This window comes from Cyprinus carpio, chromosome A5, assembly GCF_018340385.1.
Source record: "Cyprinus carpio isolate SPL01 chromosome A5, ASM1834038v1, whole genome shotgun sequence".
Lineage (NCBI taxonomy): Eukaryota > Metazoa > Chordata > Actinopteri > Cypriniformes > Cyprinidae > Cyprinus > Cyprinus carpio.
The window spans coordinates 12,622,349-12,647,034 of NC_056576.1; the positions used below are offsets into that span (position 1 = coordinate 12,622,349).

At 35.8% G+C, this 24,686-nt stretch overlaps 2 pseudogenes; both read left to right on the forward strand.

Annotated features, from left to right (window-relative positions):
• Positions 1-16,777: 16,777 nt before the first annotated feature.
• Positions 16,778-17,793, forward strand: LOC122145160 (annotated as a pseudogene).
• Positions 17,794-18,777: 984 nt separating this feature from the next.
• LOC122145161 lies at positions 18,778-21,171 on the forward strand (annotated as a pseudogene).
• Positions 21,172-24,686: the final 3,515 nt, after the last annotated feature.

Genomic DNA, 24,686 nt, shown 5'->3' on the forward strand with positions numbered 1-24,686 from the left:
TCTTTACACATGCAGTCTCTGCCAAGAGCGGCGATCTGCCATGTACAAAGCACAAATCTCTTCAACTCCTCATTCCCACGATATAAAGAATCCCCTGTCTCAGTGCAGCAGTCTGTCGCGTTCAGAAGACAAATTCCTGGCACTAACATGATATAAACAGCCCACTGTCTCAGTGCAGCGGTCTGTCATGTTCAGAAGACAAAATTCCTGCCACACGACATAAGCAACCCTCAGTCTCAAAGCAGCGTGCCGTGTTCAGACTCAGGGCATGGGAAAAGATCCGGTCACTCACTCAAGAGCACGATAAAAAGCAGCCCACTGTCTCAGAGCAGCAGTCTGCTGTGCTCGTGCACAAATCTCAGTGCTGTGACCTGCTATGCACAGAGGAGGAAGCACTTTGATCGCTTACTCACTGATAAGCAGTAAGCAGGCCCCCGCATCAGTACAGCGGTCTGTCTTTCATAATGAAATGAGCTTCGGCCGCTCACTCACTCTCATAATATGCAGCTCCCCGCTTCAGAGCGGTGATCGTTCATGTATAGAGTTTAAAGCGTTCCAGCCACTCACTCGCTTGTGTAATATAAGCAGCCCCCCATTTCAAAGCAGCGGTCTGTCCTATACTGTAAAAAAATGCAACTGCATATTATCCAGCTTACGAAATCTTTTGAGTCTCAAATACTAAAATTTTCCTTGTTAGACCAACAGAAATTAACATAAAAACCTTTCTCATCATTACAATTTTAATGACATAAACTGATAAAAAAAAGTCCTTGTTTGTTATTCGTAAATAGATGTAAAAATGGTAATGTGGTGACTATTTACACATTCTTTTTTTAATCCAGAAAACAGAAAATAATACAAACCCGATTCCAAAAAAGTTGGGACACTGTACAAATTGTGAATAAAAACAGAATGCAATGATGTGGAAGTTTCAAATTTCAATATTTTATTCAGAATACAATATAGATGACATATCAAACATTTAAACTGAGAAAATGTATCATTTTAAGGGAAAAATAAGTTAATTTTAAATTTCATAGCATCAACACATCTCAAAACAGTTGGGACAAGGCCATGTTTACCACTGTGTGGTATCCCCTCTTCTTTTTATAACAGTCTACAAACGTCTGAGGACTGAGGAGACAAGTTGCTCAAGTTTAGGAATAGAAATGTTGTCCCATTCTTGTCTAATACAGGCTTCTAGTTGCTCAACTGTCTTAGGTCTTCTTTTGTCACATCTTCCTCTTTATGATGCGCCAAATGTTTTCTATGGGTGAAAGATCTGGACTGCAGGCTGGCCATTTCAGTACCCGGATCCTTGTTCTACGCAGTCATTATGTTCTAATTGATGCAGTATGTGGTCTGGCATTGTCATGTTGGAAAATGCAAGGTCTTCCCTGAAAGAGACGACGTCTGGATGGGAGCACGCACTCATGCAACCCCATACCATCAGAGATGCAGGCTTCTGAACTGAGTGCTGATAACAACTTGGGTTGTCCTTGTCCTATTTAGTCCGGATGACATGGCGTCCGGTTCTTCAAAAAGAACTTCAAATTTTGATTCTTCTGACCACAGAACAGTTTTCCACTTTGCCACAGTCTATTTTAAATGAGCCTTGGCCCAGAGAAAACACCTGCGCTTCTGGATCATGGTCAGATTTGGCTTCTTTTTTGACCTACAGAGTTTTAGCCGGCAACGGTGAATGGCACGGTGGATTGTGTTCACCGAAAATGTTTTCTGGAAGTATTCCTGAGCCCATGTTGTGATTTTCATTACAGTAACATTCCTGTATGTGATGCAGTGCCGTCTAAGGGCCCAAAGATCACAGACATCCAGTGTGGTTTTCCGGCCTTGACCCTTACGCACAGAGATTGTTCCAGATTTTCTGAATCTTTGCATGATATTATGCACTGTAGGTGATGATAACTTCAAACTCTTTGCAATTTTTCTCTGAGAAACTCCTTTCTGATATTGCTCCACTATTTTTCACCGCAGCATTGTGACAAAATAAGATCCAAAACCCACCTCCACCTCTGAGAGACACTGCCACTCTGAGAGGCTCTTTTTATACCCAATCATTTTGCCAATTGACCGAATAAGTTGCAAATTGGTCCTCCAGCTGTTCCTTATATGTACATTTAACTTTTGCGGCCTCTTATTGCTACCTGTCCCAACTTTTTTGGAATGTGTAGCTCTCATGAAATCCAAAATGAGCCAATATTTGGCATGACATTTCAAAATGTCTCACTTTCAACATTTGATATGTTATCTATATTCTATTGTGAATAAAATATACATTTATGAGATTTGTAAATTATTCCATTCCTTTTTTACTCACAATTTGTACAGTGTCCCAACTTTTTTGGAATCGGGTTTGTAAATTTACTCAACAATAGTATTTGTTGTTTCAGTTGCTGTGACAAGAATAACTTTATTAGCAAAATAAGACAATTATTATTGCATGAACAAAGAAATTTAGGTTGGCTGAATGCAGTATTGTTACTTAAAAGAACTATAAAAGAATTGTTGAGAAAACTCAAAAGTCATACTGCATCAAGTTGCCTTACTTTTTTAAGTATTCTCAACAGTTTATTTTTTACAGTGTATATAAAATGCTCCAGCCGCTCCCTTCCATTGCCTTCTGTGTTGAACACTGGCTTGCCTCTGTTTTCTCATATGGATGTAAAGTATTGCTTACACTATCCAAGCAGTGTGTGTTCATGGTGTGTGTGTTCACTGCTGTGTGTGTGCACTTTGGATGGGTTAAATGCAGAGCACGGTTTCTAGTGGTCACGATACTTGGCTGTATGTCACATCACTTTAACTTTCACTTTCACTTTCACTTAATGTATGATGGTGTTCTGATGATTTGTGCTATACCTGCTCAGAATGTGCTACCTCCCATAAAAAAGATAGGTAGCACAAATCGGTAGCGAAAAATGCTACCTATCAGATTGTGCTATCGTCATCTTCTCCATGTGGTTTGAGGCTTTTTTTAATGTCCATATCTTCCCCTACCCTAAACTTATATATATATATATATTTTTTTTTTTGGTAGCACAATCTGATATGTAGCATGTTTCATCGGTACACTGGCATGGCCGGCGTTCTTTACCTCCTGTGATAAGCCTGGTGGCACAGCTGTTGTTTATATTATGTTTTATTAACAAAGTTCGGGAGGAGCATGTTCAGATAACTAACATAATTAACACGAGAGGAGCACATTCAGTAATCAAATCAATTAACAAGATAAGAGGTATATATACACAGCAGACTTACCTCTGTTCCTTGATAGTTTTTCACCCCAGAGCCACTAAAATTTTAGTATCCGAACAGTTGATGGGCACCATTGACTTCCATATTATTTTTTTCCTACTATGGAAGTCAATGGAGCCCATCAACTGTTCGGATACTAACATTTTTCAAATACTTCTTTTGTGTTCAACTGAAGAAAGAACCTCATACAGGTTTGAAACAAGTGGAGGGTGAGTAAATACGGACAGAATTTTCATTCTAGAAGTGAACTACTCCTTTAACCCTGCGTGCATTATATTCATGACAGTACCAACATCGGCGCTGCAGTGGACATCAGTACTAGGTGTTGGCACGACTGCCACCATTAACCACACAGCACAGTGAGGCTTGCCACTGGTTGCCACATTATGCAGTAGTGTTTGTGTTGCTGCCACATGCATTATTTGGCCACCAGCACATTGTGATGGTGCGGCGCTCACACTATAGATGTCACATATCCCGGGGTAAACATTGCTAGATAATAGTGCCGCCATCTATCCATGTGTCTGCGGTGCTGATTGGCTGCTGTTAATGCAAGGGCCAACATGAATGCTGGCAATGGGTGTATGGTTAATCCAAGATGCAGGCGAGAACGCTGTACTTTGATGTGTTTACAGTAGTCTATTGCTTGCTCTTTGCTGATATGCTGCTGAGCTTATGAGGTCTTCTGTTGTGTGAAGTACTTTTAGCTGAGGTCAGCAGCTTTGTTGCAGCTGATCTGGACCTTTGCTACCTACAAAGCCAGATTTTATGAGATCCCCAAAGCGACATCTTCGGGAGACTGACTCGAGAAAGAACGTCTCTGGTTACCTAACATAACCTCAGTTCCCTGCATATGCTGCTGTATTACATAGCTCAGAGTCTTTCTCAGCTGCACTCTGCTTCAGTCCAAATATTCTGAGGCAATGTCATTCAGTGCTGCCTCTATTTCACTTGAACGGCATTGGCGGGCTAATTCTTGCCTGCGAGATTTCATTAGGCTTTGGCAGATTTGAGGAAGGAGGGGATAATAACCCCAAAGCAACATCTTCGGTGACACTGTGTCTCGTTCCCACCTCTCAGGGAACCAAGGTTACATTAGGTAACCGGAGATATTTTTAACCCAAATGACCCATATTGTTTTCAGAGTACGTCACATCAGCATCCATCTGTTATCTTAATAAGTGAAGCTGTTAGCCAATCAGTCAAAAGCAGTGGGCATTTACCTGAGAGTTTTCAATGTGCCCCGCCTATAAAAACAGACTGTTCTGCAGAGAGGCTCAAAAACAGGATATAAAATAGCCTATTACTTCTAAATGCTGATTTTTTTTTTTTTTTTATGTAAAATCACACTAAAATGATAAGTGAACCTCAGAGAACGTTATATATTAATAAATAAATCCGTTTAAAGGGTCATGAAACACTGAACTACATTTTCTGAGATTAAAATTAGGCTAAATTGGCCCAACGATGGAATCCAATGGCGTGGGCGAAGGTGTAATGCGTGTAGGTCTGTTACTTGCGCTTCTGCAAAGTTCACTTAATTTATCAGGATTTAGTTTCAATTTTAATCTAGCTCCGTGTTTAATATGAATCCAATTTCGAGTGATCATTAAATTTAGACTGTATTTCTAATTAAGAACTGATCACAGATATCGATTATGTCAGTTCTGATCTTAGACAGAGGATGCAGGGTGAATATCTATCTTTAAGTCGGCCACGCTGACGTGTTCTGCTTGCTCATAACAAAAAGCATAGTTTTTGTATATTCACAAAAACTACAACTTACTAAGGCAGTGATAGTCAGAAATCGAAAAGGTCTCAAATGATGCAACCCATGCTCCATTCATTGAGCCTTTTGTATGATCTATCCTTGCGATAATACCAGACTCCACTTTAATCTACTAGAAATAATGATCTAAGAATAACGCAGAATAAATCAAAAAATGTATCATGCCAATAACATAATTAAACAATTACAAGCCAATTCAGAAAGGATAATGCAATTGTGAATCACATTGTAGCCACATGGCAATTCTGTGCTCCTGTAAGTGGATTACTGCAGCTGTATGGGAAATAGCTGACTTAACAGCATGTGAAAATTCTAGTGCAAAGCTCCAGACTCACACAAACAGTGTGGGGTTTTTTCTGGTTACAGAATCCCAAAGTAGTGTTTTGCCACTTCCCTTATACATCCAAACCAGAACAAAGAAATCTTTAAATCAGTTATAAACACATAAAAGACCTTTTGGTTTGTTAAGATCTCATGACCCAAGGGTCACACCTGGCCGGGAATAAGAAAATATTCTCACAGACCCTAAAGCCTGTGTTATACCTTCCGCATGAGCAACCTGGACGCATACACGGACAACGTAGACGTGGACTACTTATATTTATACTACTGAAAGCGTACATTTGTTCATATGATTGTTGCGGAGTGGGCCATCAGCATGTGCTTTCGGTAGTATAAATACAAGTAGTCCGCGTCTGCGCTGTCTGTGTATGCGTCCAGAATGCTCATGCGGAAAGTATAACACAAGCTTAAGGGAGACCCACCCCTCAGCAGCAGGACAGAATTCTTCAAAAGTTTTAAATCTTTCTCATAATATAAGTGACTGCTGTGAAATTAACAGCAATTTTTAGAAATTACAAATTATTAGACCTGTGCAACATAATAAATCATGAGACTGTGTCCTTCTCCTCTGAGAAGACGTTTCTCTTAACTCTTCATGAGAGCATGTGTTTGATGCTTCAAACTGTGAGATTGCTTATTATAGTTCTGTGGTAAGCAACAAATTTCCTGTGACTGGGTTGAACTTCACAGTGAAGTGATGACACACTCATAAAGTTAAATCTGCATTGAATGGTTCTTTAAGATTGATAAGGTATGTCAAACAACTTTTTTTTTTTTTGTATTATATTCTGAAAACCATTTGGTAAAAATAAAGGTACAAGGTTTTATAAATTTGAAGGTGTTGTACTGTACCTGTGTTCAAAGTGACTGCACAGACCTGTGGAAGTAGTACTTTACCGTTACAGGGAAAGTGTTTAAGAAGTGACCTGCTTTACCTTGTTCAGAGCAAGAGATTGCACTGAATATCTTTTAAAAACGGAATAATTATTGTTAATTGGTATGGCTTTGGCATAATTTATGGAAGGATTTCTATAATAAAAAGTGCTTTATAATATCAGGGCAGTTACAAAAATCAAAAAGAATTTTTATTGTTTTATAAGCTTCATATTTTGTGATCTCTTATTAGATAGGGGTTTCAAAATATATACAAAAGGTAATATATGATGGTTTCTTTTGAATTATTTTTGACTTATGAATAAAAAACTTTGCTAAAATAACAGATTAATAATGTAATTTTGTTTTTCAGAAAAATATGGGGTTTGAAAACAAAGTAAAATATCAAGAGGTATTTTTTTTTGTTATGTCTATTTTGAAGTCAACCCAAAATTAAATAGAAAAAGGGCAATAGAAATATAAATGTTCAATATCTTCAACTGATATTTTACAAAAGGTACATTTATCAAAAACACTATGAATATATCTGCTAATGGCTGCATTTACAAGATAACATCTGTGAATATTTTCTTTTTATTTGAATAATTTTTACTTTATTAGAAATAACACATTTATATGGTAATATCCAAATGCCAAGATGTACAATAAGGTTTAAGCCATTTTGATTTACATGGAAAATTGGATCCAACATTAAAAGAGTAACTTATAAAACTGTAATGATGCCATGTAGACAGAGAAGTAGTCCAAGAACTGAGCCCTGAGGCACCCCAGTAGTTAGATGTTGCCACTTGCACACCTTACCTCTCCAAGATATTTTGAAGGACCTATATGATATGTAAGACTCAAACCACTGGAGTGCAGTTCCTGAGATGCCCTTTGCCAATAGGGTTGACAAGAGGATCTAGTGGTTAACCGTGTCAAAACAGCAGACAGATCAAGCAAGATAAGTATTGATGATTTGGAATCCACTCTTGCCAGTCTTAGGGCTTCAACAACTGAGAGCAACAACTGGAAGACAAGGGGCAAACAGTGTCTAAACAAGATGTAAGAGTAGAGCAGAAAGTATCAGTAGCACTGTTAGCATCAAAAGATGCTAACAGTTTAGGGGAAGGAATCGAAGATGAAACCATAGCAGATAGCCGGGAGGGTGAGAGTGAGCGTAGGTTACGTCGAAAGATAACATGTGAAGGGGTATGTGTTGTGTCAGGAACCATGAGGTTAAGAGTGAGGAGGAAGTGATCTGAGGTGTGCAGTGGAGTAACCAGTACATGATCAGTGGAGCAGTGTCGTGTGTAAATAAGGTCCAGTTGGTTGCCTGATTTGTGAGTAGCAGTAGTTGACACTCAGTTGAGATCAAAAGAGGCAAGCAGAGTGTGGAAGTCTGCAGACAGAGGTTTATCTATGTGGATGTTTATCTAAGTCTCCAAGCATAATTATGGGAGTACCATCCTCAGGAAAGGTTGAAAGCAGCACATCTACAGTAGGTGGCCAACCAAAATGCCTAATACCGCCAAACCTGACATGAAAAACTTGAAATCGTACATATATATATATATATATATATATATAATAAATGAATGAATTAGACAACACAATACAACTTAAGAATTTTGTCATTTAATTAGAAAACAACCCGATTCACAACATCACAACACAGAAATCAGGTAGAGCCCTGCACTGGCCTCATACCTAAGACCTATAGCAGCCCTTGCCCAACAGCTTACCAGTATACTCGGCCCGAGTCCACCTGGAGCCCATGTCTCATTTCTCTCTCACCATTAAAATAGTTCAGTTTTGTTTTTAATTGAAAAGTTATATTTTTTATTGTTTCATTATTAATTAATTTAGATAGATACAGAACACTTAAAGCATTTTACGATATTAGTTTAAACATTTAAAAGTGCACTGTGAGGCATATATCTAAGAGTTTGTGCAGAGAGTGTGGAAGTTAATATGCGTAGACATCAGTGCAATCCCTTCATTCTGTTCTTCATAACAGTGGAAACAACTTGAAGTACGCCGTCATTTTTGCTCATAAAGATAAGACTAATATTTCATTCGGAACTGTAAATGGTGTACCCTTATTTTTGTGTAAACTCATATGAATATCAACAAAAGGTTGTGCTTCTGTAAAATAGAGCTATAACACTACCTACAATACATATAAGACTTAATCCATGAAGGGCTAATAATGACAGTAAAACGTTAATATTAATCGCGCTTTGAACAGGCTGAAACCAGGCTGATTACATCAGATATTGAAGAGAGGACAGAGAGAAATAATTAATTATTATTACAGCAAGAATGTGTTTTTTTTCCATAAATAATTTTTTTTGTGAGGTTGAAAAATAAACGGTGCTATTACCATCGGTGCTAAGTCAGTTTCATAGGCTATTCATCAAAAGCAGCAGCAGAAAGCAGCTTGCTCACTGGCAGTCCAGTTCTCATATATATATATATATATATATATATATATATATATATATATATATATATATATATATATATATATATATATATATATATATATATATATATAGATCAGCATTAGAACACTACAATAAACACACAATAATTATCTGCTTGATGACACTGTTATTTGTATTATTGTGAAGCGAGATGAATGAAGAGGGCATCTGTCTTTTGAAAAATGCAATGGAAAAGGGAAGTTTGGTTTATCAAGTTAATCCATGGTCTAGTTGTACAGGTGTTTTCAGAAATCCTTATTTTTTTTTTTTTTTAATAATAATAAAATAATATATAAAATGATTAATACAGATGTGTGTATTCTGCAGTTCGCTGTTTTTTATTTTTATTTTAGATAGAGCGTGTCCATTTTACACTAAGCATCCAGTGGTGTGACTGAATTAAGTCCAGCTGGAGGGGTTCTGTATAGCTTGTGGGGGTTGAAATAAAGGTGTGAATCTCTTGCTTTTATATGGAGAGTGTCTGATCAGCATTTTAAACTTGCAGAGCAGGTTTAGGCAAAGTGTCTGTTTTAGGACTAATGCCTTGTTTGGTTTGGCTTTTGCAATTTTTGCAGTGGCATACAAAGTATTACATACAATATAATATGGTTTGTTTTTTCTAAGGAGACATGAGGCGCCTCTGAGAGAGACAAAGAAACTGGCGAAAGAGACACGCATCTGCCAAAGACAAAAACTTTTGCTCTTAATGTGCTGCTTGGTACTATTTTCAGTTTTGCACTGTTTTAATTGTATGCTGCAAAGTCGTTTTGGCAATACAAATGTAAAACTACATTGCAGTAATAAGAAACGTCCCGAGACATTAGACCTAATTATTTTAAGTTTCATTATTGGGCAATTCCAGCATTATTGACATGACATTCAATCAAAACCTGAAATATAAATTCTAACAGAATGTATTCATTACCAATATATTGAACCATCTCTTTATGTTTTTCTAAATCCCAAACAGAGTCCAGACATCAGAAAAGTATCCATCTATGAACGTGTTTTATAGGCTATTTTAGATTTGGGAAATACACATGCGTTATAGACACCACAAAAAAGACCCAGATTTTTTTGGGAGACAACATATTTTGTAGACTTTCTGTGATTTACAATGCACAAACCAGAAGCAACAATATCTGCAGAATGGAGAAAGGTTGTCCATTCACAAAAAAATAAAATAGGCCTATCAATTTTATTTCAATTTTCGTTTTTTTTTTTTTTTTTTCAGAGGAAAAATCAATGTTAAGGATGTGTCATCTCTATGTTACAGACCGTTCTGAAAGCAGAATTTATGCAAACACGTATATAATGCTTTAAAAACTTTAACAGAGATGTCTAGAAGTAATTTAATAGGGCTGCCCCCCATGTAAGTTTTTTTAGTTACTAGTAGTCGTTCATTTAAGTTATTATTCAACTAATCGCACATTTATATTAAATTAACACAGTCTAATCAATATTGATCCTTAATATATTCCACGCTCAAGCACAGGCATTAAGTTTGCCACACAGCACAGGCAGAAGTAACCTTATAATTGTGAAAAAGGAGACATTATAATTACTTATTAATAAACTAATGTTTACTTGTCGGCTGCAAGATGACATTCACGGTGCTGACTCTCTCCACATGGACGCGCCTTTCGAGAGAAATGCAACCATCACAGATTACATAATCAGGTAGTATTTGTTTTCGTTTTGAATTGAATTTGAATTTAAAAGTAGACATTTCAAGCTTTCTGTTGATATATTTCTCATGTATGTGAGGCACCCCAATTTTAAGTTATTTCATTATCAGGAAAAAATTCAAGTGATCTCGAGGGCTGCCTCCCTGTAATGCATGTGTATTAATGCATCACAATGTTAATTATTTTTTACATGCAATTATACAAAATAAATCCAAACAAGATTTTTAATGAAGATGAAATATGAAGACAAATTAGAATAATTGTGTGTTGCGCTGCGCAAATCTTGCACTATGATATTTTAAGGAATAGTATACACTCCTGCATTTAAATCCGGCTGCAATATATTTTTGTAAATATATGTAAATATAAATGTACAAAAGCATGTAAAGGCGGCTCCCATTAAAATTACTTACGTTGTCAATTAATGAAGCTCTTTTTACATTGTGTGCACTTTGTTGAGGTGCACTTTCACATGAGGACATTTTATTAATCCGTTGATTCTTTTCAGTTTTAATGATTTAGCTAAATCGTGGCCAGGTTTAATTTATTAGTTTCTTGTTTTAGTTAAGCCTAAATAAAGGGAGCAAAATTATACAGTGCCTCACGTTTTACTAAAATAAAAGAAATAATTTATAAAACACGCAACAATTTCTTAATCAGTGTACAAACAGATATCTTTTTCCTAAGTAGTTATCTGTCAAAATAAAGGACAGATAACGAATAACAAAGTATGCGCGTGTCAAAAATGCATGCTGTTTTATTAGGAATTAGGAAGGAATATTAAAATACAAATTAATTTTTTTTTTTTTACTTGTGACAAATATAGGCCGAATATGTGAGAATATTGACATTTTGCATATAGATCCATGTATGTAGCCTAGCTCACTAAAATAGTCTACCCAATTTTAATGCTCCGATGAAAAGTAAACCACCATTTCTTTAGGATAATATAACAATGTCAAAAGTTGAATGTTTCAAATCTAAAATATGGTGTAATACTTTGCAGCTTAGAGAAAATATTAGCACAGGCTCATTTGGCTTGACATTTATTCTGCTTGAAATCGTTCTAAGAAACGCACATAACTTCTTAAGTAAGCTTACTTAATTTTCATCTGTGAATATTACATATTTTATCTACAGGGTTTTTCTTTAATTTTCCCTGACTGCAGACCAGTGGCGCAAAAAAGGAGAAGGGTATAACTGCAGCCTGGAGATCTCCAAATGGGGGCGGGAACTCCAAAATGGGGTGGGAGCTCCAAAATAGGGCGTGGCTTCCTCCCATTGACAGACAGGCACATGACACACAAGCGCAATTTTCCCCCCCAATCAACTTAAGTGCAAACTCCACCCCACAACTGATTCTAAATATTTTATTGGTTGTGTCAATTAAAGTGTTGATTTCCTACACTATGCTTCAAAAAATGCTAACCCCTATACCTACCCCACACCTGACCCTAACCTTAACCAGCGAAACTGACTGCACGGCGTGATTGGCGCTGAATAGCGTAAAGTTGAATTGAGAAAGTTGCAGTTCAGGAGATAAACAATAAGATTATGCGATATGAGATCATTCCATAACTTCCCAACTGGACCTCACGGGACAGTAGCACCTTTTTAGTTACACCCAGCGTCACTACCCCTTCCTACCCTGCAAATTTCGAGCCCCGTGATGCCCCCGTTGCTGAGAAAAAAGCGTTAGAGGTGCGCTGGGACGGCTCACAGGAGACCTCGTGGGTGATTCCCGTTTATATCATTAAGTAGAGGTTCAAACTCAAGTCCGAACATCACTGGCCACAAACTTTGGGCTTTGCTCTCACAGAGAATATTTATTTATATTGCATATTTTATTTTCTGAAAATAAAATGAACTAGAAACAATGTTTAATTTATAAAATTTTATTTTGAAATGTTAGTCAATAACAGTTGGCTGGAGCCAGAGCCAATGGTGAAATCTTTGTGCGAGGAGACACCACCCCATTTTGGAGGTTCTGCCCACTTTTGGAGTTCACGCCCCATTTTGGAGATCTCCGGCCTGCAGTTATATCTACTTGGCTCACTCAGCGCTCACGGCGCCCCGCCCACTCGCGATATTACCCTTCTATGTCTAAATTCTATGATGAATCTTATGAGGGCACCGGCGCCTACTCTAGCCTTTTAGTCCTCTAAAATTTATATAACTTTTTTATATATAACTTTTATATAAATTTATATAACTTTTATTATTAAAAAAAAAAATTAACCATCGCTTTGGCGCCCCCCATGGTGCGGCGCCCCTATTCTCGAGTGAGCAGCAGTAACGTTAGTGAGTTGTTGAAACTCGAAAAAGATGGATAAAGCAAAAAAGCTATCGGGGGCTAAAAATAGAAAAAGAAAGAGGGAAAAGGAGATGGCATGTCAGGGGATGCAACAGCAGCTAAATAAGTGGATGGTGAAAGGCAACAGGTAGGATTTAAAATGTGACGTCTATGCTTGGAGGCTTGCAAATACGTTATTCATGTTAACAGACTAGCTAGCGTTTGCTAACACTGGGAATGTAGCAGACTACGGAGCCCTGCACGTCACCTGTAGAAGAAAAAAATAAATCCGTGGCGACGGTTTTGCAATCCTTCCCCTCAGTTTATAAACCGTGCTCACGAATTCTTAAACTGTTCCCTCGGTTTAACAAATCATGCCCACGGATTAATAAACCGTACCCACGAATTTCCAATCCGTGCGCTCAGATTTTGTAAACCGTACCTTCGGGTTTTGAATCCGTACCCACAAATTCATAATCCGTGTGCACGCTTTCGCAATCCGTTCCCTCGGATTTGTAAACTATACTCACGGATTCATGCAGCAAGCTCGAAGGTAGTCTACGTGTTAACATACTGTTTTATTGACTATTATTATGTGGAATAGGCCTACAGCAAATTTAATAAGAAAGATGTGCATCAAAATCTTGTTTAATTTGTGATAATCTTAGCATTTGATTATTATTGTATAATAAACCTGGCATTGTGACTGACTCTGGAGTAATTTGTTCCTCTTTTGTAAGTCGTTTTGGATAAAAGTTTCTTATGCATAACCTGCATAATAATATGTAATAATAATAATAAAAATAACTATTATTTTTATTATTATTATTTTAATTTATAGGCTAAATAAATTCAGTGCACTTTAGTAAAAATGTTTGTCATAAAATAATTAATGAATGCTTTATTTTTAAATAACCTTTTACAGTTTTGGAAATGTGTTTGTGATACCATATAATATTATGGTATATAAGTTATTGTGTGTGTGTGTGGGGGGGGGGGGCAAATGTCTGATATACTTTCAAATATAGGGGGGGGGGGGGCAAATTTTTTTGCTGCATACCCCCCTAACACTGGATAGTTGCACCCCTGCTGCAGACGTCAAATGTAACACATTGGCGATGCAAAGTTGATGGCTATTTGCGAAAATGTGCTTTGATGCCTTTGTTTGATAACTTCTGGTTAAAGCGTCACTCAGCAGTCAAAAGCTGCAAATGCACTTTGCAGACGCAGCAGCGGCGCTCGCAGCGGTAGAAAGCACACTCTGGTTAGCCACCTACAGTAATACATCTGAAAAGTTACCTAGTGGTCCTGGGGGTCGATAAACAACTACAAAAAGGATTTTAAGAGGGTAGGGCAGGTAATAGTAACAGACGAGATTCAAAGGAAGCTAATTGATACCCATAGCTGGTAAAGGATGTATTAATTTCCATCATTAGAGAATGTTCAACATGATAACATGCTGCTAGCATGACTAGCATGTCATTTCCATGTTACTAGCATGGTTAACAAGTGACTAGCATGTCACTAGCAGGTTCTTAGCATGATTAGCAAGTGACTAGCATGTTGCTAGCATGACTAGCAAGTGACTAGCATGTCATTAGCATGATTAGCAAAGTTACTATCATGTTGCTAGCATGATTAGCAAGTGACTAACATGTTGTTAACATTTTATCATGACTACCAAGTGACTTGCATGTCATTAGCATGATTAGCAAGTGACTAGCATGTTGATAGCATGATAAGCAAGTTACTAGCATGTTGCTAGCCTGATTAACAAGTTACTAGCATGTTGCTAGCATGTTTCTAGCCTGATTAGCAAGTTACTAGCATGTTGTTAGCATGTTTCTATGCTTATCCAGCTAAAACCAGTTGATTCAGTAAAAAAACAAACAAAAAAAAAAACAGCTAAGACCAGACTGACCTGCTAAAAAAGTGGCCAAAACCACTTTAAAACCAGCTTGGGAGACCAGCCAAAGCAGCCAATCAGCTTAGGCTGTTTTAGCTGTTTTCCAGTAGGGAGTTGTTAAGCTTTTGCTTTATAGCAATAGACAGCTTAAATACACCATAAGTCTTATTGTATAAAAGTTTTCACTCCCTCAATGAAATTTAGGTGGTTTTGATAGTCTGGTTCACGAAAACCATAAGCCGGATCAGTTAGAAAAGATATAGCAACCCGAGTCAGACCAGTCTGCAGGTCTGGGCCAAGCTTGGTGGTTGTAGCTTTAAAAGTCTAGGAGGAGATACATTTTACATTTGGTCTCAGAAGAAGAAGAAGAAGAAGAAGAAGAAGAAGAACGTTTAATCAGATTTCATACCGTTGGCTTTTCAAGCCAACTTAATTACATCAGCACCATGTAGAGGTCCCAAAGTTTTGAGTTTGTTTCTTGAATCTATTTTTTCACCTTGAATCTAATTTTTTTATTTTTTTTTCAAAAACTAAAGAACAAAATCAAGAAGTGAAAGTAGGGGATCTTGTTGATGAGGAAAACTAGTTGGGTTTGTGGACAGCATTTATGTAGAAGTACAAGCATGTGGAGTCATGCCACAATACTCCCGCTCAATAGCCTTAAGGAAAGGGCACGGTTCATTATAAAAGTGACACAGTTGTCAAATGATAAACTGGTGCTGGTGGCAGTAATGCTGGAAACACTGCTCTTAGGCTGCGGTGAGAGACTGCCTTGTTATTTTGTAAGACTTTTGAAAATGTACTTCACAGCACCCTGACAGTGTGTTGCCTTTGAGTGTTTTTGTGCGCAGAGACACATTCATTTTTATTTATTATATATATATGTATTATCATATATTATATTGTTTTGGAATATTTTATATTAGTTTTAATTTGCTCTTTATTGATTAAGAGAACCATATCTATTGTAATCTAGTGTAGCTAACTCCCCCCAACTTTATTTTAGTTTCAAAACAGAATTTGGTGACACTATGAAGCCTGTATTTATAATAGATTAAGGCTATACTTAAGGCATTATAGTGAATGCATAATGTATTATAAAAACAAAAAACAACTTAAAATATGTTGTATCATTTCATGATTAATCATAACAACAGTTTTAATGCATTATAATATTTACTTATTTGTGGTTCTAGCGTTAAGATAGTATGATGATTTAAAACACAATGAGCACAATGCATCCACTTAACTGTTCAAAAGGATTATATTTCCCCCTATAGTTTATAATGTAGTATAAGTCTCACATATCTGGCCATTTGTTAACTTATTATTTTATTAAAGCAGACAAAGACCACTTAAATAACGACGACAACAACAATAATAATAGAAAACAATTAAAAAAAAGTTTTTTCTTTAACAGCCATAAGATTAGATATTGATCAGATGGTGTGTGTTAATGGCACACCTTTGCTTTAACCATATTTAATGTAATATTCAGTAAAGATCGTAAGATACTGTGCAGTCTTAATTAAAATAATGTCAAAATATGAGACTTACAATACTACTATAAAATTAAGTGGATTTAAATCTGGTGTTCATTGCGTTGTTATTAAATGATCATACTCATAAAAGTTATAACCATCACAAATAAGTAAGTTCATAATGTATAATAATTATTGTTATGGTTATTTATGAGATGAAACATATTATATGTTTTATTTATATATATATATATATTATATATATATATATAATATATATATATATATATATATATATATATATATATATATATATATCTATAATGCATTATACATTTATTATAATGCCTTAGGAATACCTTATAAACACGGGCTTCATAGAAAGTGTTACCCTGAAGGTTCATGATATTACTTAGGTTGAAATGACATATTGCTGAGGAAATAATAATCTAGGAACCAGTGATTATGATATTGCGATCTTTATACTTTTACTGAACAAAATATTTATTAACAAATTTTCTTTTTGTTCTCTCCTTCCCCGGGACCTCAACGTAAATTACAATGGAATCAGCAGATTTTGTTTTTGACTACAAACAATTACATGATTTATGATAATTTCACCACCTAGGATAATTAACTTATGAAGAAAGAAGGTCTTTCCAACATCCACACCACCACGTGTTTCACTCAGGTTCTTTGCCTGTTGTTGCTGGTGATCAATTGATTCATCTGTTTGCTGGGCCTTGGAGGAAATGGTGTGGTTAGTGGTTATTGGATTGCAGGGGTTGGCATGAAGAAGTCATGTCAATACTTACCTGGTACCTGAGTCTGGCTGTATCTGACTTCATATTAGGGCCTGGTTTGCCTTTTAACATTGCCTACAGCGTCACATCAGAATGGATCTTCGGCCTCTTTCATGAGGCAAGTTCACATCCCTTTGTCATGTTCCTCAACATGTTCAGCAGCATCTTCTTCCTCGTAATCATACAGTATGGATCGCTGCGTCACCGTCATGTTTCCTGTTTGGGCAACAGAAATCACCGCACTATTGGAAAAGCATCTGTATTAACTTGGTACTCGCATGGATCATCCTCTACAGCTTTGTTAAGTATCCCATCTGTCATATACCGTGAGTCCAGAATCACTTGGGCACAAACCCGAGTGCATTAAAACTACAAGTCCAGCCAGTACAGCCAATGAAATCATAGCCGTGAGCCGTTTTGTTTTTTGGATTTTGTGATCCTTTGCATCCTCATCATTGTGTGTTATACTATCCATCATCCTCAGGACTGAGAGCCCCCAGCTGGCGAAGTCCTAACAAACCATTTAAGATCATGACGGCTCTCATTCTGACCTTCTTCCTGTGGCTGGCTGCCACTACCACAAATTATGTGCTAATCGAACCAAATCCGCACCTTCCACACTGAGGTCATTTCTCTCGGACTGAAAATTGGCACCACTGTTGCTGCCGCAAACCGACTTCCTAAACCCCGTTTGTACCGTTTTCATGGGTAATGACTTCAGGAAGAATGTTCAGGAGCTCTTCTTATCAAGATTTGAGAATGCTATTGGAGAAGAGGAAGAAGGCCGAACAATCAGTCTTGATACCTGTCTCGCTCCAGCTCAGTGGATGCAGGGCATCCACTCCTATCCTAAAGATTAAACTCAAAGTAATTTTTTTTTTTTTTCAGTAATTTTTTTTTTTTTCAGTAGGGATGTCAATTTAATGCCTTTCATTTAGTGTGATTAATTTGAAACTAAACTAATTTAAAATAACACACTTAAATTGTATCTCCTGTCTGTAAAATCAATAGTAAGGAAGTTTTCTACACTGTTAAAAAAGTTATAAAATAGAAAAAAAGGTTATTGAATTAGGTTTTACAAGAAATCCTTATTTGTCTTTCTACTTAAAAAAATCATGTTGAATTCAGTGTGTTACTTGCATTACCTTTGTAATAATTTTTAAAATTTACTAGCTACTTCTGGATGATTTTTTTTTTTTTTTTGTGAAATATCTAAGCCTAAAAGTAAATGAAAAGTAAAAAGGCCAAAAGTAAATGTTGCATTATATGCAATTTAAGCTTGAAATGCCACCTAAAACAGGGATGTGTTTTAACTGGATACATTGTTGCATTTTAAAACTGCTTAAGTGCAGCAAAATGACACATTAAAAAGTTACGTTTAACTTGAACTTAATATAACTTAACTTTTAATACTGCATTCGTAAAACAGTGCACAAGATGACTAAAATCACTTTATATGTACATAGTCCAAAAATAAGTTGAATGTAGAAAACCTGTCCTGTGTGAACAACCTCTAAAGTCTATTATTTTATGTTCAATGATAAGGAAATAAATAGTATTTGACTTCAAAATCCACCATTTACTTGTCTGCCACAGTTTTCTTACTTGTCAAAGTCTTCATTTGCAGCTTTGCAATCAAAAGTATATGCATTAATTTGAATGACATTTTTGATTTACAACCTAAGAATCCAAAAAAACATTATTATGCACAATGCAATGACTTCCTGATGCAAGCTAGTGTTCTTTAATCTATTATAACCACTTGTACTGATCTTACAGTTCAGAATAATTTTGAAATTCTCTATGACTAATAAATATTTTTGTTTTGACTGCAATTATGGTACATGAGTCTTCACAGCATAAACACACTTCAGCATCCTCCCACAATGGTAAACGCATGGATGTTGGACAGCTAACTGAGATGGTGCTTTTATTCTTTTTATGCTTTAAAGAGAGCATAACCCAGCCCTATCGCTAACTTTACAGAGGAACCACATAAAAAAACTTTCATCTGTTAAGTGTGGCCGTCGAAAGTCTCAGTTCTCAGAAATTTGCTTGCATCTTACAGAGGAACTAGGTGTTAAAATGTTTGGCCAATAGCTCAGTCTGCACTTATCAGCAAACAACCCAGCAGCAGAAGTTGATTTTCGGAAACATTGCAAAACGCTTGGGAAGCTTACTTTGTGAGGTAGGTTAACTTTAGATTTTATCACAGCCAATGTCCCTGGTGTATATTTTTAGAAAATAGGCAAAAATACATTGTATGGTTCAGAATTATTGATATTTTATACCAAAATCATTAGGCTTATTAAGTAAAGATCATGTTCCATGAAGATATTTTGTAAATTTCCTACTGTAAATATATCAAAACGAATTTTTGATTAGTAATAGCATTGCTAAGGACTTCATTTGGACAACTTTCAGATGATGTATAAATCTCAATTTGAAAAATTGACCCTTATGATGGTTTTGTGGTCCAAGGTCACATATGTGTTACTTGATCATACAGTCATACATCATACTTGTTTTTGGTTCAATTTTAAAGACAGAGCAGCAGAAGAATCAAGATGCATGTGATTAAAATTTCTATGTTTCAGTAGAATCAACTCCAAAAATTTTCCATATTAGGATTGCAACCACTTTTACAGGCGGTAGATATCAGATACAATACAAAATGAGAAACATTACTAACTTAACAAACATAGCAGTCATCAAGTTACACTAAAAATTGCAGTTAGGATTCAAATATGAATAATATGCCAATTGTGTAAATTGTTCTGTGGTTCTGTATGGTTTAAAATTTTGAAATAGCTTTTAAGTAACAAATTAGGCAATTGTCCTTCATACAAACAGGCATATGCATGTAACCCATCAAATATATTTAAGGTCACAAAGTATTTTTCAATTCAGAAAAGTGTAAGCAGTTTACATGAAATAAAAGGTAAGCTATGGGAGAATTCTGCTAGCATTGATCTTTTTACTGGTCTTTTCTGGACCCGTTCTGCATGTCAGAAAAGGATGATCAGAAATATATTGTATGCATCACGCAGAACTTCTGTTATTTACTTCTCAGAGGATTTTTTTTGTAAATAGTGACCCACAAGAGGAGGAAAAGCAAAACAAAAAAAAACAAATCTGCAATGTGCGAAAAAACAAATTTGATCTGTTTTATCTTTTTGTTACATTTTAATATGCTCAAAGTAGCTTGATGGAAAATTATAGGACAGAATTATTCTGCATGGATTGTGTGGTAATAGTGCCAGTTTTGTGCCCAGCCACTTTAGTCATTTTAAAAATATGCAAAATGACTACACTTTAAATGTAGTTGGGATAAATTCCTTGTTGTTTTTGTTACAGAATTCCTGCTTCCTATTCAGTTGTAATATACGTCACAATGACTTCAACTGTATATTGCCCGATTATGATAAATATTTACAAGCGTTAACTGGAGTCAGCAATTCAATAGAAGAGCAACTTCATGAGGACTCAAATCCTGGATACTGCAGGGAAGCAGCATGTGTGATCACAGTGATCTTTAATGTGATCATATTCCTTCTGGAGCATCACTGGAAATGTTTTTTTGCAGTGATCTGGATTACTGGTTTTAAGATGAAGAAGTCAGTGAACACCACTTGGTCTTATCTGAGTCTGGCTTTGTCTGACTTCATTTTCTGTGCTACTCTTCCTTTCACCATTGGACAACATAGTTAAGAAACAACTGGATCTTTGGGGCTCTTCCTGTGCAAGTTCAACGCTTTTGTAAATGACCCTCAATATGTACAGCAGCATTTTCATCCTGGTCATCATAAGTTGGATCGTTGGCATCACCGTCAAGTTTCCTGTCTGGGCCCAGAACGGCGCAACTGTACAGAAAGCTTCTTTAGTTGTTGTGTTGGCTTGGTTTGGTGTCTTCTTTGCTTAGCATTCCATCTGTAAAATTCAGAGAGATTCTAAATAAATCACCAGAAGAATGCTATGCCAAATATGAGGATCACCACAAAACCGTCGTGTTCGTGCGCTTTACGTTTGGGTTTTTGATTCCATTCCTGACCATTTTCACCTGTTATGCCATCCTGATCCATAAACTATAGAGCAAAACCAAATGTCCAAATCCACCAAGCCCTACAAAATCATGACTATACTGACCACAACTTATTTCATCTGTTGGTTGCCATTCCAAATAGTTTCTGTTTTAGAGTTGGACAGATCTGTGCACAACTCTGCATTTTAAAACAGGCTACAACAAGTATCTGCTACTCTCGCCAGTGCAAACAGCTTTCTAAACCCGTTCCTCTATGCATTCATGGCCAAGGACTTAAAGAAGAAATGCTATTCCTTTCTTTCGAATATTGAGAGCGCCATTGATGAAGAGACCCGAAGTGCTTTCAGAAACAAACTTCAATTACGCCAGTTCTGTGGGATAAGCAAACTTCCCACTGCTGTCTGAAATTTTAAACAGGAGTCATGGACTGAAAGATATTTCTCTTAATTCTCTTCCCAAGTGTAAATGGAGAACATGGTTTATATAAAATGACATTATTAACAACAGTAATGTTGACAGCATTAACAAGTAATGCAATTTTTTTAGTCTGTTGCATGCGAGTTTAGAAATTTACAAAATAGATTTTACAAGATAAAAAAATAAATAAATAAAATAAAGAAGAAGAATAAATAAATGTAAATAGAGGTTTAATAAAAGCTACTTTACAGGTCATTGTAAATTAAAATGCCACTTTACGTAAATGATTTCTGATGACAGCTATTAAATATTTTACTGTTTTTATCTTATCATTTGTGCATGTTTAACACATGATGCTGATTAAAACATATCATGATCCTGTATAAATATATTGGGGTGGGGCGTATATAAAAGAATTTGGGTGTTTTGAATGTACAGGGAATGTTTTAAACATCATTTGTTGTCATGCTCCACATCTCTCTCTATATCTCTCTCTGTTTTGGTAACATATGCATAAAAATATATAATAAAAAATCTTGTTCTTACCATTCTTTTTCTTTACAAGTGCTGGTAAATCTCTTAATATATAATAGGCCTATAAATTTAAATACACTACACAACCCATTACGAAAGTCACTTCAAGAATTATTAGTTTTGAAATGGTAAAAATTATTGATACTCACTATCTTTCAACATACTCCTGATTATAAGCATTACAAAAATAAATATGCTAATGTATTGAGTAATTTACGCTTTTATTTCATTATTCATAGATTTATAGAACTGATCTACATTTCATACAAAAACATGAAAAAAGAAAAAATGTATAGAAAAATAAAAGCAATAGTTTAAAAACCTAGTTGCTTTTGGCATGCATTTTGTTGTTTCCTTGTCATTTTAACAAAATGAACAGTCAAAAAGATCCACAAAAACAGTCTTGAAATTGCGTTTTGACCATTTAGTGGTGCAGCAGCGGTTATAATGTTTATAACTGTTGAGTTAAAACAGACTGACAAGTGTTTGGAAATAAGTCCTACCATGATATAACAAGCAGATGTAAAACTTGGGGCTAACCTATGACTTTTGAATATTTATGATTTGATGCAGTGTTTCAGAAAGTATGTTTGTCCTCAGAAAGACATTGCAGCCTGGAAACTTGTTTCTTTGAGCTATTTCCCGAAACCCATTAACTCTGATTCTAGGAAGTTGCAAAATAACCCAGCATTTAAAAACTCCAGTGTAAATACAGCTGTAAAGAGGAGATTTACATCTGAAGTGCACAATTTGTGCGGCATTAGCAACCAATAAAATTGCATAAATAATGTTTTTTTTTTTTTGGTTTCCCCAAACACTTTCACCCTTCTGCCATTGGTTGAGCAAACCTGGTGGACCCTAATAATTTTCCATAAAAAACTGCTTCAACAACAATTTCACCAAAATGCACACACAGAAAATCTAAATAAATATAACACTAAATAAATTAATAAAACTATGCAACTACACAAATGAATGTTTGGGCCTCTGAGAATGTGGTGCTTTACAATTTATTGGTCAGTCATCCAAAACATCATCCAAAACAAGTGCAAAACTTTTCCTCATACTCACACTCTCAGCTTACAATGTATAATAAAAATCTTGTTGAAATCATTTAATTTCCTTTGGCATTGTTGGCAATTTGACTCTCTGATGTTCCATAATTATTTGGTTAGAAATTCCGTACATTCACTCCATACAAAATGCATTCCAGAAAGACACTTCAGTTTTTGTTCCTTTTCGAAATGAAAAGCAGTAATGCTCAAATTTAAAAGCCTTTTCAAAAATATAGGTCCGACACTTTGTCTTTTAAAGTCATTATACTTGTGAGCATTACAAAATATATATGTGTATTTACATATATTGAATGTTATTTGTGAGGTCTCTAGCTGCAAGCAGAAATTTACCCGCAAGGTGTTTTTTCTCTCTTTTGCACATTTCTAGCTTCACACTCTGCTTCATTGCACCACTCACCCCTCATCAAGATTATTTGATATAATTATAGAAAGCTGATTTGCAGTTTTTGAATAAAAAATCCTGCAATTAAAACACTAAAACAAAAATAACAATTCTGAAACATTTCTACAGGGAACAAGTTTGATTATAATTGCATCCAAAACCTGACATCTAATGATATTTTGGGAGGAATTTTTGATTTTGTGGGCATGCACCTCACACAGTATGCAGTGCAACTAACTACTCACAGTCTAACCTGGGACATTTTTTTTTTTTGCTTAATGAAAACAATTGTCATCATTTAACTCATCCTCACATGATTCCAAATATCGATTCACAACTCCTCTCATGTAAGAGCTGTGTTTTACGAACATGTCTTTCAAAATAATAAAATAATGAATGAATTTTCATTTTGGGGTAAACTTCAGTATCTCTTTAACAGATTAAAATAATTGTGATTGTTAGAAAAGGGGTAAAGGGTCAGTAAAGTGTCATTTTAAGCAATTTACAAGAAGCCCCCATTTTGTTTTACTTTGTGAGCACACAATGAAATTATTATTTGTTTAATCATCCACTGCAAATACACCTTAAAACCTCAGTAGAAGAAAAAAGCTAACTTGATGAAACAATCTCAAACTTAAAAGTGCTCTACTAACATAAAACAGAGAAGACTTTGTTGCTTTCATTTAAATCGATAGCTCAATAAGAGCTGCCACATTTGCCTGCAAATCCCTGAAGGCAAGTATCATGTGTTTGTGGTACACCAACATGTTTTCGAGTTGCCCATGCATTTATCTAATGCACATGGTAAGGATTTTGTTTGACTGATCAGTTTTAAGAAGCATCAATACATCATAACAAGGCAATTTACAGATATTTGTGGTAACAGGGAGCTGGGGTTCAGATGTTTTGAAAAATGAAATCACTGTCCATATATTCCCAATGAGACTGAATTGCGTAAAAAGGAGTCCAGTTAGTAGTGTCTAAACAGCTGTCCCGGATGTCTTGATGGCAATAGACACTTTCATAAAATGTGTGAATAGTCATTTTTCTTAATGACTGAACTGAATTTGTAGTTACCACACACTTATTATTGTGCCCTAAGGAAGATGAATCCATGGTGATTAAACTCAAAGCCAAATTGTTGCACAAGCCCATGTCTTACTATGTAGTGTAGATTATTAATGAATGGACAAACAGTCTTCAGCAGTTAATTTTTGCAATACATACCATTCTTAAAAACTGAAAGCAAAGAAGGAGAATGATGATAACCAATTTCACATTCTAGGGGAGGAAAA